At 37.9% G+C, this 12,650-nt stretch overlaps 1 protein-coding gene and 1 pseudogene across 1 annotated transcript in view; both read right to left on the bottom strand.

Annotated features, from left to right (window-relative positions):
* Positions 1-12,650, bottom strand: part of LOC102835640 (regulating synaptic membrane exocytosis protein 1-like) — a 678,398-nt gene that overhangs the window by 281,325 nt on the left and 384,423 nt on the right.
* LOC102832954 lies at positions 2,674-3,991 on the bottom strand (annotated as a pseudogene).

Below are 12,650 nucleotides of genomic sequence, written 5' to 3'. Positions count from 1 at the left end.
CTTCTTCATATTATCTATCTTCTCAGCTTATTTTATCAACATGTAGACTGAATAAGTATGATACAAGGACACAACCCTGGTGCACACTTTTCAAGATTTTAGACCATTCATTATCACTTGGTTCTATTAGAATTACTACCTCTTGGTCTATGTACAGATTCTTCATAAGCACAATTTAGAGTTCTGGAAAACCCATTCTTCTCAATGTTATCCATAGTTTTTTATGATCCACCAGGTCGAATGTCTTTGAATAGTCAATAAAGTACAAGTAAACATCATTCTAATATTCTCTGCTTTCATTCAGAATCCATCTGCAGTCAGCAATGATATCCCTAGCTTGACGACCTCTTCTGAATCCAGCTAGAATTCCTGTGGAATTGCCAGTGTACTGCTGCTACCATTTTTTAACTGTCTTCAGCAAAATTTTACTTATATATAACATTAGTGATATTGTTCAACTATTTCTGCATTTGGTTGGGTTACCTCTCTTTGGAATGAACACGAATATGGATTTATTTTAATTAGTTGGTGAAGGAGATTTCTTCCATATTTCTTGGCATAGTTGAGTGAGAGCCTTCAGGGCTGCATCATTTTGTTGAAATATTTCAATTTGTATTCCACCAATTTTAGGAGCCTTTTGTCAATGCCTTCAGTGCAACTTGGGCTGCTTCCTTCCTTCAGTACCACCAGAACTTGATCATATGCTAATTCTTAAAAATGGTTGAACCCTGATCTTTTCTGGAGGGGTACAGTGTCCTTCCATCTTCTTTTGATGCTTTCTGCATAATTCAGTATTTTACCCATGTTGTTGTTGTTGTTAAGTGCCGTCGAGTCGGTTCCGACCCATAGCGACCCTGTACAGGGTTTCCGAGGGTGTAAATCTTTACGGGAGTAGAAAGCCTCATCTTTCTCCCGCGGAGCGGCTGGTAGTTTCGAACCTCTGACCTTAAGGTTTGCAGCCCAATTCGTAACCACTACGCTACCAGAGCATAGAATCCTCAATATTGCAAGTCAAGGCATGAATTTTTTTCTTCAGTTTTTTCTGCTTGAGAAATGCTGCACATGCTATTCCCTTTTGGTTTTCTAGTGCCATGTCTGCACATTTCGCTATAATATTTGACTATCTTCTTGCGTTGCCCTTTGAAATACTCTGTTCAGCTCTTTTATTTCATAATTTCTTCCAATTGCTTTAGCTTCTCTGTGCTCAACAGCAAGCGTGATCATAGTCTCTTCTGACATCCATTTTGGTCTTCTCTTTCTTTTCTGTCTCTTTAATGACCTCTTGCTTTCTTTCTGTACGATGTTCTTGATTTCACCCTATAACTCTTTAAGTCTTCAGTCATTAGTATCTAATGCATTAAATCTGTGCTTTAGATAGTCTCTAATTTCAGGTGGGATATGTTTGAAGACAGATTCTGGCTCTCGTGTTTTAATTTTCTTCCGTTTCAGCCTGAACTTGTATTGTTGTTGTTGTTGTTAAGTGCCATCGAGTCGGGTCCGACCCTGTACAGGGTTTCCGAGGGTGTAAATCTTTACGGGAGTAGAAAGCCTCATCTTTCTCCCGCGGAGCGGCTGGTAGTTTCGAACCGCTGACCCTAAGGTTCGCAGCCCGATTCGTAACCACTACGCGAACTTGTATATGAGAAATTAATTGATGTAATTTATTATATATGCCTGAGTGGGTTTTTTTGTTTGTGTGTTTTTTTTTTTTTTTTTTTTAAAGCTAAAGTGTATAAAGAGAAATACTTTTAACTGATGGTATATGGAGGGGATTATAATCAATGTAATGAAACACATTGTATGAATTGTTGAATGTGAAAAAAAAAAAAAAGTAAAACTAAGTCCATATCTTGTGGGTCACTCCTAATATAGCACAGGATTAACTAATGTCAAAATTACCAATTAAAGGAAAAATCTGAGAATAAAATAAGATGCAATCACTCAAGAAACATAGTATGGTACAATGGTGAATAACTGTTTTCTGGACTGACTGCGAGGGTTGGAAATGTAAAGGTGGACGTTTTGTAGCAAAAGGAGGAGAGTGATTGACTTTGCAGTCCAGGAGTGGAGGTCCCTGGGACCATCAAGGGAGAAGAGCAGAGTGCCAGACCCTACCCAGAGAAGCAGTGACACCAGAGATGGAGGCAGAGATGACAATGTGCAGAGATGGAGCGGCTGGGGATTCTAGACCCAGAGAGGGAGAGGGGCTGTGTGCTGACGACCAGGGGCGAGAGTGCAGGCTTGCAGGGTATACCCTTTGGTTGGTTGATGATGCATGGCAATGAAATGATATATGATAGGATGAATGTAAAGCTAATGTTCTCCCATGTAAACTACCACATAATTCACAATAAAACATTAGAAAATTAAAAAAAGAAACAAAGTATGTTTTTGTTTTTTTTTTGCCATCCCTGAAAAAGTATCTTTTGATTGAAGTACTTTTTTTTTTTTCCCGCTTGGTCAAAAAGTTCCCTTAACCCTAGTGCATAGCCTTAAACAATTAGTGTATCTTAAGAAACATAAAGTTGATCTGGAAGTGAGACTTTGGGCAGGTTTATTTTGGACTCCAACTGCCTTTGTAGGAAAAAAAAAATCAAAATGGCAGCAAAAGAACCATAAAATAGTCAATAAAAACATGTATATATAATCATTCAGATGTTCCTACCCATTCCCCTAGCATTGTTGTTCTGGTGCATCAATCCTCAGTACTCTAACTTTTGATTTATAGTGATATGCCTTCAGCTATAATTTCATAGAAGAAGGAATTGGAAGGGCATCAATGCCATCATAAGTTGTGCAGTTACAAAAAACCGTTCTGCATATATGCTGCAAGGAAAAGGGGAAAGTCCAAATTAAAGGAGTAGATAAAAGTGGTTCGAAGAACATACAGGCACTTGGATCCTTAGAATGTTCTAGGAGACCAGTAATGTCAGGAGAATTGAAGAAACAAGGATCATGTGCATCAAAGCTAAAGCTATGATTCCACTGTTCAATTCTAGCATGAAGAGAACAACTATAGCATCTAAAACTAATGGAGAATAAGTAGTCTTCCTGTGCTGAGTCTTGAAGTAAAAAAGGTTCCCTCTGGTTTTCCTTCTAGTAGAGCTTCAGCTGCATGTTTATCCATGACTCTCCAGTAACATGGATTGTTACTGATTTGAAGGAGGTCTGGCACGAGACAGTGGACATAATCAATCTGGGTGTGATATTTAGGAGGCGTTTCCAATTGCAGGATTTCATCATCAAGTTCCCATTTGGGTTTGTTTCTTTTTCTGAAACTTGTGCAAAGTGTTATCATTTCATCACCTGAATCCATGTCACTATCTTCCATACTGTTATTTGAAGCCAGGTTTATCATAGAGCCAGCCATAGGACCACCTCTACACGAAGCATTGTTGGTAGTTATGACGAAGGGCTGAACACTGGTAAGAGAGAAAGAGTCTACATCTTCCATGTTTCTTCCTTGCTGCCCATCTGTCAACTCATTGTGAAACAAGTCTGTGCTTACCCAGTCTTCTGATCTGGGACTTATAGGAGCAGTGTGTCGTTCAATAAAATGCCATCTAAAAGCTAAATCTGATTGAGGTGGGAAAGGACACTTATCTAACATGAGTTCACTGATAGGAATTTTTCTTTTAGATGAAAGTCCCGAAGAGTGTCGACTACTACATTTCTTAATTGGAAAACACTGACCCACAGCATCTTGTAGTTTCTGTTTAAGAGATTGGCCTAAAAATCTATCCCCACAGGAATGATCTAAGTCCAACTCAATGGATGAACAGCTGTGCTTCATTTCTTGGCTCCTTAAAGGAACTTCCGTTTTCTCTATAGCATCTACTATTTCAACATCTGAACAACTCTCACTTCTTTTTGACCAAGATAACTTCTTTCCACACCATACATAACCGTCCTTTCTGTCAGCACTTCGACTCTGACTAGTTTTGGGGCTCACATCTATATTTTTATTATTATTTTCAATATTTTCTGCCATTTTATCAAATTATCCACAAAGTCCAGTGTTATAAGTACTGCCTTTTCAGTTTTTCCAGCAGGAATTTTTTTCTGGGCACTTTCTGGATACATCACCCAGAGTGCAGAACTGGAGCTGTCTGAGAAAGCCCTGCCATCACCATCGCCATCACACTGTGTTCACTCAGGTTGAAAGGGAGGTTCAGCCACTCCTGCACCTTGTGCACATCCTATAAGGTGGGTGATTTTTTTCAAGTGCCCCTCCCCCCCACATGCTGGGTCCTGTCTCAGACTTTGCTGTTACCACCTTCGCCTGCTCCCCAGGCACTGCCACCACTTCTGTATTCGGTTCCTTGGTTCCTTCTCTTCCTCCATTGAAAGTAGTTTTTACCAAATGTCTGACAATTAAATAAATAAACTAAAGGTAAGTACCAATAATTAGAAAACAGGGAATATTCCTCTGATTCAAATACCAAAAATGTTATTGGATTAATCTTTTCTCTACTCAAGTATATAATTTATTGCTGTTGTTAAGTGCCATCAAGTCAGTTCCGAGACAAAGTAACCCTGAACAGAGTTGCTGAGGAGCGGCCGATTGGTTTAGAACACTATCCTTTTGATTAGCAGCCCAGTGTTTATCCTATAGACCACACCAGTACCATTTTTGTTGTTCAGTATCGTGGAGTCAGTTCCCACTCATAGTGACCCTACACAGGGTTTCCAAGGCTGTAAATCTTTACAGGAGCAGACCGCCTCATCTTTCTCCCAAGGAACTGCTGGTAGATTCAAACTACTGACTTTGAGGTTAGCAGCCCAATTGGTAACCACTACACTACCAGAGCTCCTTATCAGGACCATTATGTAACTTATTAGTCTCTGTTTTTGTTATCAGTTCAACACACACACAAAAAGACAAATATTTACTAGTGTGCAACAGAATCCAACAAATACATTTCTATTTATATAACTATAAAATTATTACTTTATTAGGAGTCCTGGTGTGGTACTGTAGGATAAGCACTGGACAACAAGGGTTGTTTAAATGCAAGGTCAGCAATTCAAACTCACCAGTTGCTCCTCAGAAATCCTATACAGGAGCGCTATGAGTTGGAACTGACTTAACGGCTCTTAATAAAAAAACACATTACTTTATTAAGCATGAAACAGAATGTACATGTAGAAAACATGATTTCTCCACTTAAGCTTACAATCAGTTTCTTTCAGGAAAAGATACAGACATGTAAATATTAAAAATAAAATGGACAAACAACAATAGGAGAAATGAAACTTGACCTGTTAAAAATCATGGCTAGAGATTTAGGACATTTAAAAGGGAAGATCACTGAGTGTCTAATAATGGAGTTGGGGAAATGTGTAAAACACATGAAATAAACATTCATCAGGAGGAGTAGAGTGTTTTAGAATACTCTAGATGAATTCTCAAAGATGAACTGGAGCAACATCATGAGGACTATATAGAGCTTGGCTGAAGAGTTTAGATTTCATTCTATATGAAATGTTGGTCCAATCTGTGTAAGTTTTACTCATACCACCAATCATAATGCAAAGACATAGTGTTAAGATCGTAACAATTACATTTGTATAATGCTATAAATTCAGAGAAGTATTTTAAAATTTATTATCTTAGTGCAGGAATAACTGGCAATTTCCATTCCAAACATTTGCAAGATCATTCTCCTGTTTCCCAGTTGCCTCTCATGGGTAGTATACAATCCCATCTTACGCAAAATACATAAACTACTAGTCAGTCCTTATGTGGATCCAGCTTGAACCTCTGGCAGTTCCTCGCCAGTGTACTATTGCAGCTGTTTTAAAATTATCTTTAGCAAAATTTTACAAGCATGTGAGATTAATGATATTGTCATATAATTTCCAAATTCCATTGGGTCACCTCTTAGGAACAGGCAGAAATATGGCTCTCTTCCAATCAGTTTGCCAGATAGCTGTCTTCCAAATTTCTTGGCATATATGAGTGAGCGCCCTCAGTGCTGCATCAATTTGTTGAAAGATACCAATTTTTATTCCATCATTTCCCAGAACCTTCTTTGTCAATGCCTTCAGTGCACTTTTGACTTCTTCCTTCAGTACTAATGACTCTTGATCATGTTATCTCTTGAAATGGTTGAACATCTAAAAACTGAAGTTGTCAAAGACTTCATTTTGATTGGATCCACTGTCAATATTTATGGAAATAGCAGTCCAGAATCAAATGAGGTATTGCATTAGGCAAATCTACTGCACAAGACTTCTTTAAAGTGTTCAAGAGCAAAGATGTCAGTTTGAAGACTACGATGCATCTGGCCCAAGTCTTGGTATTTCCAGTAGCTTCATATACATGTGAAAGTTAGACAATGAATAAGGAAGACCTTAGAAGAATAGATGTATTTGAACTATGGTGTTAGAGAAGAATATTAAAAATACCATGAACTATCAGAATAAAAACAAATCTGTGCTAGAAGAACAGCCAGAATTCTCCTTTGTAGCTAGGATGATAAGACTTCATCTCTCATACTTTGGACAATTGACCTTTAAGTTAGAAGTCCAGTGCTTATCCTACTGCACCACACCAAGACTCAAAAGTACTTGTGTAAACTGTAAAATATACTTGTGTATACATACACACAACTTTTTATTGCATCCTAAAACTATAAATTGGGTCATTATGATTCTTTGTTCCAGTCAATTATGCTTTCAAATACATAAGCAACTTTCATTTTTTAAAGGTACACTCATATTAATTAATAAAATAAGAACCAAGCTTTTATGCTTTTATGTCAAGTATGAGATTTGGGGAAGTCCTTGAAGACTATCAAATCCTATGTTCATAACCTTGACTGCTAGTGGAATTACCTGGAGAGGTATTAAAAACAAAATCCCAGGTTACATCCCCAGAAAATTCAACCATAAAATCTCTGCGCTTGGAACCTAATATATATATATATATATATATATATGAATCTCAAATGATTGTAACTGGACTAGCTGTATAGTTCTCAATTCAGCTAAACATTGGAATAAATGTTTAGGGCATTGTTCCACATTACTAAACTACAATCTCTTTTGGTGCTGCCTTATACTCAAATGTTTCAAGCTCCCAGGCAGTTTTTGAAATACATCCAAGAGTGAGGATCACTGATTTAATGTAATCATTTAAGTAGTGACATAAGCAAGGTGTTAGTTGGGCAAAGGGTATCCAAACAGAATCTCAGGCAGAAGAGATCTAATCTAGCCCTCTAATCACATAACTTACTATGTTTAATGTAACTCTTAATACTGGTCTTGTCAAATATTCTTCTAGATCTTTATTATGTTTGAGTAGTTCTAAAGACAAGATAAAATTTTCTTTCTGAGAAAGTCTAGTCTAGCCTTGAACAGTTTCAGTTGAAAGCTCTTCTTTATATCCTAAGTCCATTCCTTTGATAATAAACTTGTACTTCAAAGACATACAGAGCAATTTGCATCCTTCTTTAACATAATTTAATTAAAAAGATCTCAGACACCCAGAAACCATGTACTCCAGTAACTTCCTTTTTTATATGAAAAAGTCAAAGCTCAAGAAGATGTAAACTAACCTAGATAGAACTAAGATTATAATCTGTTTGTCTTCCACATAGTTGTTGTTGTGTGCCTTCAAGTCAATACGGGCTCATAGTGACCTATGGACAACATTGCAAAGTATGAGTATTCCAGAACACTTAATTGTGCTCATGAGGAATCTGTACCAGGACCACGAAGCAGCCGTTCTAACAGAACATGGGAACACTGAATGGTTTAAAAATTAAAAAGGTATGCCACAAGGTTGTATTCTTTCACCATACTTATTCAACCTGTATGCTGGGCAAATAATACAAGAAGCTGGGTTCTATGAAGAAAAACATGGCGTCAGGATTGGAGGAAGATGTAGATGATACAACCTTGCTTGCTAAAAGTGAAGAGGACTTAAAACATTTACTGATGAAGACCAAAAAGCACAGCCATTGGTATGGATTACATCTCAATGTCAAGAAAACAAAAATCCTCACCACTGGACCAATAAACAACGTTCTTATCAATGGAGAAAAGATTGAAGTTGTCAAGGACTTGGTTCTTCTTGCATCAACTATCAACACTTACGGAAGCAGCAGTCAAGAAATCAAACGACGTATTGCATTAGGCAAATCTGCTGCACAAGACCTTTTTAAAGTGTTGAAGAGCAAACATGTCAGCTTGAGGACTAAGGTACGCCTGACCCAAGCTATAGTATTTTCAATAACCTCATATGCATGCAAAAGCTGAACAGTGAATAAGGAAGACCATAGAAGAATTGATGCCTTTGAGTTATGGTGTTGGAGAAGAATATTGAAAGTGCCATGGGCTGCCAAAAGAACCAATAGATCTGTTTTGGAAGTAGTGCCACCAGAGGGTTCCTTAGAGGCCAAGATGGCCAAACTTCACCTCTCATACTATGGACATATTGTCAGGAGGGACCAGTTGCTGGAGAAGGTTATCATGTTTGGTAAGGTGGAGAGTCAGAGAAAAAGAGGAAGATTCCAATGAGATGGATTGGCCAAGTGGCAGCATCGATGGACTCAAGTGTGGCAACACTAGTGATGTTGGCCCAGGATTGGGCAGTGTTTTGTTCTGATGTGCATAAGGTCACTATGGGTTGGTACCGACCCGATGGCACCTAACAACAACAACAACAATTAAACACTTGAGATGAGGCTTTCTGGTCCCATAATGATTTTCAGTCTCTGAAACCCTGGGCAGGGTCGCTATGAGTCAGAACCGACTCCTCAGCACTTAACAACAACAACAACATTAAACACTTGATTTGTATCAGATATACATGGCATATGTGGTTTTGTTTGTTGTGTGCCATCATGTCAGTTCACTGTATAGGGTTCCTGAGATTGTATATCTTTATGGGACCAGAAAGCCTCATCTTTCTCTCACAAAGGGGCTGGTAGATTCAAACTGCTGGCCTTGTGGTTAGCAGCCCAGCACGTAATCCATTACAATGCCAGCACTCCTGATACATGGCATTTAGGGCCATATACTGTGGTTGTTATGTGCTGTTAAGTCAGTTCCATCTCACAGCAACCTTATGCACAACAGATCAAAACACTGCCTGGTCCTGCGCTACCCTCACTATTGTGCTTATGCTTGAGCCCATTGCTGATGCCACTGTCCCAACCCATCTCTTTGGGGGTCTTCCTCTTTTTTGTTGACCCTCCACTTTATCAAATATGATATCCTTCTCCAGGGACTGGTCCTTCTTGATAATATGTATGAAGTATGAGAGGCAAAGTAAGGAGCAATCTGGTTGTACTTCTTCCAAGACAGAATTGTTTGTTCTTCTAACAGTCCGTGTACTTTTAATATTCTTCTCCAACACCATAACTCAAATTCTTCAATTCTTCTACAGTCTTCCTTATTCACTGTCCAATGTTCACATACATATAAAGCTACCGAAAATACCATGACTTGGGTCTTACACACCTTAGTCCTCAAACTGACATCTTTACTCTTGAACATTTGAAAGAGGTCTTGTGCAGCAGATTTACCCCATGCAATATGTCATTTGATTTCTTGATTGTTGCCTCCATGAGGGTTGATGAGCAAAATGAAGTCTTTGACAACTTCAATCTTTTTTCCATTTATCTTGATTTTATTGTTCCAGTGGTGAGGATTTTTGTTTTCTTTACATTGAGGTGCAACCCAAACCAAAGGCTGTGAACTTTGATCTTCACCAGTAAGATTTTAAGTCCTCTTCACTTTCAGCAAGCAAGGTTGTATCATCTGCATATTGCAGGTTGTTAATGAGACTTCCTCCAATCCTGATGCCACGCTCTTCTTCATATAATCCAGCTTCTTGGATTATGTGCTAAGTATACAAACCAAATAAATATGGTAAAATAATTTAACCCTGGTGCACATCTTCCATAATTTTAAACTATTCTGTGTCCATTTTAATCCAATGCTGCCTATACATACATTATCTGTCATGCATACATTGTCATTTTATTTTTATAAGTACTACACAGAGTATAATGTACAATGATTACTTTCTAAAGTGATGGACCTTGAATCTTAAGAGGGCTTAAACAACATGCCCAACATATTTAGTCTCTAGCCTCTGGGTGTATCTAAAATTATTTGTGTCTTGGATATCAATCCTCTTCATGAAGTAATTCTTCTGTAGGATTCTTAATGAACTTCTGTAGTCATTAATTGAGCAAGAGAGAAAAATGTCCAACATACCAGTATTTATCATGTGTGTACGTAAATATGTAGCGGCCTTTGTCTCTTTCCTCCTGTGAATATTATTACCTCTTCTCATATACACTAGTCTCTGAAGAATTGACTAGAAATAAATTTAGACCTACCTTTAGATTGCAAAGGTGCTTTTAAAGACTCAACTATGGAAGTTCAGTACAGTAGGTAGAACAAGACACTCAAAGAAGATAGCTACAGACAAAAGGTATTAATCTAGAGTAAACGTAAGAATCATAGAGGTTTCATAATGCATGATGAAGAAAGTAATATCTGGATTTCCAACGATGCGGTTGGCATCAGTCAAGTGAGTGCCTAGGGATCCAGCATCTAGTCTCTGAATGGGAACAGTGAGGACAAAGTAAATCTTTAATTCTAGAGGAAATTAGTCAACAGAGTTGGAATCAGTCACAAGGACCCAGGAAAGTAGATCTAATAACCAGAAGTAGGTACAAATTTTGGTCCTAGTCTAGGGAATATATTAGAAGCTAGATGCTAAAATTGTGCCCAGACTGTAGACAGACCAAGTAGCAGGACTGACTAATTGCTAGTTTTCAGAAGGTTTGACTTGAGCTGAAGGGCAAATGGTATCTAAGCTCTATAGCTAGAGAGACCAAGGGGCTTCCAGGTTAGGATGTTAATATCAGTAATGCCTTCTTCTCTGTTCAACAGTGTGCAAAAATCAGAAATTTTCAATTGCTTCTAAAGTCTTTCCCAAGTCTGAGATTCTGTGATTTTGTTAAATTGAACAAAATGTAAGAACAACCTTTTTTCATTCACTGGATAAAATGGGTCAAAAACACTGCAGTATGATTCTGCGTTTTAAAAGGATACTGAAGACTGACTGAGATAAAACACTGTAATCTTCAATATCAATTCTTTCACTAAATAGACTGTGGAGCAAAAATGACCCCTCTTAAAATGATCTATCCTTACACATCATTAAAAATGTTTATATGCATAAGCATACAGTACATGTAAAATTCAGATGATTTTTTTTTTTTAATGTAGCCTCAATTTTAATTTAGTTTCCCTGATTCAAGAATAGGAATCTGTTTCAGATGTACCTAAATGACAAATATTTCTAACTATGGACTAATTTGGAAGAAATATTTTTAGATATAATCATGTTAGATTTACAGACTTAATTTCTTTCCTATTTATGGAATTTCATTTTAGTCATAACTTCCGTTTTAGAATCTAAGAGTTTTTGTTTTTGCTTTTTAATGTTGTTGCTATTGTTAAGTGCCATCGAGCCAGTTCTGACTCATTGAGAGACAATTTCCAAGGAGTGATTAGTGGGTTTGACCCACCAACCTTGTGGTTAGAAATCCAGTGCTGATCCTACAGCACCACTTCAGCCAATACTGTAAATTGTAACTTTGAAAATCTTTCAACAAGCCAAACACTCCTTGTAAACACTATGCAGGGTCATTGAGAGTCAAAGCTGCCTGGATGGCCTTTAACAACAATTCAACTGTACACATTGTCTACAGGTTTTACATGATAAAGACAACTCAGTCCCTAAGGAATTCTAAGCCTATCTTTCTGGAGTCCTAGTGTAGCACTCTGGGCTAATGTGCTGGAATGCAAAGTTGGTTTAAATCACACAGTCAGTGGTACAAACTCATGAGCAACAACTTGGAAACCCTATACAGGGTCACTATGGATCAAAACCAACTCAACAGCACTTAACAACATCTTTCTGGTGTGGTGCTGTGGGTTAATGTGCTGGACTTCAAGGTCAGCAGTTCAAGCTCACCAGTCACTCCTCAGAAATCTTATACAGGGTCACTAAGGGTATAAACCAACTTGATGGCACTTAACAAAAACAAATCAGGAAACAATAACAAAAGGTGAGTAGTTTGTTTCACAACCATGATATTTTAAAACAATGTTTTCCTTCAAATTTTAATTGCCATTCTTAAAAAAAAAAAAAAGTATTGTGCCCCCTCCCCATGAAACGCGCACCCAATATTTGCCCTTTTAATTAATTATTAAGTACATAACTTATTGACATTAATAGCACTCACTATGGACAGGTTTCGAAGTCCTGGTGTGGCACTGTGGGTTAATGCACTAGACTGCAAAGTCAGTTTGAATTGCAAGGTTGGTGTTTCAAGCTCACCAGTCGATCCTTGGAAACCCTCTAGAGAGATACTATGGGTTGGAACCGACTCGAGGGCATTTAACAACAACAACAATGGACAGGTTTCAGATGAGCTTCCAGAAAAAGACAGACTAGAAAGAAAGAGTGACGAACGACTTCTGAATCTTTAGTCACTGAAAACTGTATGAATAGCAGACAAACACTGTCAGATATGTTGTTGTTGTTGTTAAGTGCCATCGAGTCGGTTCCGACCCATAGCGACCCTGTACAGGGTTTCCGAGGGTGTAAATCTTTA

The sequence above is a fragment of the Chrysochloris asiatica genome, unplaced genomic scaffold (genome assembly GCF_000296735.1).
Source record: "Chrysochloris asiatica unplaced genomic scaffold, ChrAsi1.0 scaffold00019, whole genome shotgun sequence".
NCBI classification, from domain to species: domain Eukaryota; kingdom Metazoa; phylum Chordata; class Mammalia; order Afrosoricida; family Chrysochloridae; genus Chrysochloris; species Chrysochloris asiatica.
The sequence above is the reverse complement of the archived record's forward strand: the minus strand, read 5'-3'. Positions and strand labels throughout refer to the sequence as shown.